The following is a 3,203-nucleotide window of genomic DNA, read 5'->3' as shown; positions in this document are numbered from 1 at the left end:
CTGTGGGTTGAAGCAGCTGCTTTCTTCACAGAACAACATTTCAGCTGAAAAGAACAACCGATGCAGAAGCCATTTGGACTCAAATATTTGGCAGATATTTTCTCAAAAATGAATGAAATGAGCCAGTCACTTCAAGGAAATAGCTTATAGTATATGTTACCAATGATTTTTTTATATTGGAGCTTTCAAGGGAAAACTAAAATTTTGGAAACCTTGTATATACCCTGAGTTTGAGAGCTTCTCAATTCTTTTTTTTTTTTTAATATTTATTTATGTATTTATTTGGCTGCGCTGGGTTGTGGCACCACGGGATTTTCATTGGCGTATGCGGCATCTTTAGTTGCAGCATGCGGACTCTTAGTTGCGGCATGCACGTGGGATCTAGTTCCCTGACCTGAGATCAAACCCTGGCCCCCTGCATTGGGAGCACGGAGTCTTAACCACTGGACCCAGGGAAGTCCCAGCTTCCCAATTCTTCATGATGTTTCTAATGAGATTAATGGTCTACCAAATGTGATTTTTTTTCATATTGTGTAATGAAATGTGTCAACTTTTGGAAGATCTGCATAACTCAGCCAGTATTTTCTAAATGACCAATGCATGATGTTAAAAAGTTATGCATGGGTAAGAGACCTATTCCAGAATGGATTTGAATATGAGGGGTTTGAATGTAACAGAGTAGGAAAGGCATATTGGTGTTGTTTCAGATTCCACATTGCAGTTAACCTTTGAGAAAGTATCACTTGTACATTTTGTTATTGTAAGTGAATACCGTGGGTCAGGCCTCGCCCAGTCGGGAAATGGGGGTTGGGCAGTGGCCCAAGCTGGGATGCCCCCCTAAAAAATGGCCACTGGGGCCTCGACCTAGCTCAGCCCATGCAGGTCAGGGAGCCCCGGGTGATGCACCGCACCACCCCCATCCCAGGCCCAGACCATGGTGCAGGAGGTCTGGTACATGGAGGAGTCCCAAGATGACCTGAGGTGGCCCCCTGGCCTGGAGCCCAGCTGCCCAGTCCTCCTGGAGCAGCTGCACCAGCTTGGAGTCCTTTACTGGAAGCTGGCAAATATCAGAATGATCCAGAATTAGACTACTCTGGGATGGTCATAATAAACATATGCAAAAATAAATTTCCAAATTATGAAGAAAAGGTTAAGATGTTTTGCTGGGAGCATTTGTACTAGGATGTAAAATTTGCTACATCTTGGATGGCAGTGGATACTTTGATGAAAGAGATAAAGAGGACTTCAGATTTTCATGGAGAAAGGAAATGTGATAACTCATCCTGCAGGAGTTTATCACTGCTTCACACTGGATGGAAAGAACTATGTGACAGCTGTGTGGATGTTTGTGGGAGAAACAGTGTGGACTGCAACCAGTCGGCTGACCATTTCCACGCTCAAGGACAGGACAGGACGTGAAATTTTGGGCATGAACAGCAAGGAGTGCTCCCTGGGGCCTAGCACACTCCTTGTAAAGATCCTAAACGTGATAACTGAGCAGAAAATCATTTACTCTTTGCTTTTATATTATAGGCTTGAAGCTTGAAGGCTTGAAGCTTATCTCCTTTGCAAGATTATTTGATCAGAATATTTTTTAATGGCAGACTTCCCTGGTGGCACAGTGGTTAAGAGTACGCCTGTCAATGCAGGGGACATGGGTTCGAGCCCTGCTCCGGGAAGATCCCACATGCCGCGGAGCAACGAAGCCCCTGCACCACAACTACTGAGCCTGCGCTCTAGAGCCCGTGAGCCACAACTACTGAGCCCACATGCCACAACTACTGAAGCTGTGCACCTAGAGCCCGTGCTCTGCAGCAAGAGAAGCCACCGCAGGGAGAAGCCCTCACACCGCAATGAAGAGTAGCCCTGCTTGCCGCTAGAGAAAGCCCACACGCAGCAATGAAGACCCAATGCAGCCAAAAATAAAAATAAATAAAATAAAATTTTTAAAAAAGAAAGAAAAGCCTTATGATAAAATAAGCCATAGCTATTTAAACAAAGAATGTTTTTTAATAAAAGTCGCTATAAAACTGATTTTTACATGGAAACAACTGTGGAAATGTGGACAAATCACAGTCATTTGCTCTAACTCAGTCAAGATCAGTGGTTCAGACACGTGTTCAACTTTAACCGGAATGAGAGTCTTATCTGCTGGTGTGCCTTATCTGGACACGATTTTTAGACTTTAAACCAGGTATCAGTCAATGCCATGCCTGCCTTAGAAGAAAGTTGTGGCAGAGAAGTATATTTTGGTCTTTGTCCCCAGTTTCTGGCATAGAGCTCCTAAAACCCTTGGAATTTCCTGAGCGATACGAGTGGCCTTCTGCTATTCACAGGTAATCTTTTGTGAGCATCTCAGTTCCACTGGGACAGAAGCGCCTGTGCTCAGGACCCTCTGGACCTCACTCTATGTACCTCCTTATCTGGCTGTTTATCTGTGGTCTTTATGTATCCTTTATAATAAATTGGTAAATGTAAACCAACATTTCCTGAGTTTTGTGAGCCGTTCTAGCAAATTATGGGACCCGAGGAAGAGGTCATGTAAATCCCCAATTTTTAGCCGCTGAGTCAGAAGTACAATTGTCCCAGATTTGTGATAGGCATCAGTGTTGTGGGACTAAGCCCTTAATCTGTGGGATCTAACGCTACCTCCAGGTAGATAGTGTCAGAATTGAGTTAAACTCAATTCAGTCCTGCTGAATCGGTTGGTGTAGGGAAACAGACTAGAGGTGTAATCGTAGATAACATAACTAACTAGATACAGGATGCTTTTTTCTCCTGAAATTATACCTTGGACTAAGGAGTGCAAGGAGGGGAGAGCTCTCTATTAGGGGCACATTCTCAGTTGCTTATGCCACTTGCCGCTTTCCATTCAAACTAAAGTAAATGCCTTGGGAATTCCCTGGTGGTCTGGTGCTTAGGACTCCATGCTCTTACTGCCGAGGGCCTGAGTTTGATCCCTGGTCGGAGAACTAAGATCCCACATGCTGCAGCGCAGCCAAATAATAATAATAATAATAAAACACCTTAATCTAAAAAAAAAAAAGGCACTCTCGTCCCCTTCCTGTTGCAGTGAAATCTCAAGTTCCACAGACTCCTGCTGGCTCGTCTAACCCTGTACTTGTTTTTCTCATTTCTTATTCTTTTTTTTTTAATGAAATGATCTAATTTTTTTTTTTTTTTTTTTTTTTTTTTTTTTTTTT

The 3,203-nt window shown here is 43.3% G+C and overlaps 1 long non-coding RNA gene and 1 pseudogene across 1 annotated transcript in view; both read left to right on the top strand.

Moving 5' to 3' along the window:
- The first annotated feature begins 371 nt into the window (after positions 1 to 371).
- LOC113610818 (1,2-dihydroxy-3-keto-5-methylthiopentene dioxygenase-like) lies at positions 372 to 1,527 on the top strand (annotated as a pseudogene).
- A 411-nt stretch (positions 1,528 to 1,938) lies between these two features.
- Positions 1,939 to 3,203, top strand: part of LOC113610835 (uncharacterized) — a 25,783-nt gene continuing 24,518 nt past the window's right edge. Inside the window, exon 1 of the long non-coding RNA XR_003429241.1 lies at positions 1,939 to 2,336. This is a non-coding gene — a long non-coding RNA (uncharacterized LOC113610835). The remainder of the gene's footprint in view (positions 2,337 to 3,203) is intronic.

This window comes from Aethalodelphis obliquidens, unplaced genomic scaffold, assembly GCF_003676395.1.
Source record: "Aethalodelphis obliquidens isolate GAN/ISIS:26980383/991018 unplaced genomic scaffold, ASM367639v1 scaffold65, whole genome shotgun sequence".
Lineage (NCBI taxonomy): Eukaryota > Metazoa > Chordata > Mammalia > Artiodactyla > Delphinidae > Aethalodelphis > Aethalodelphis obliquidens.
The sequence above is the reverse complement of the archived record's forward strand: the minus strand, read 5'-3'. Positions and strand labels throughout refer to the sequence as shown.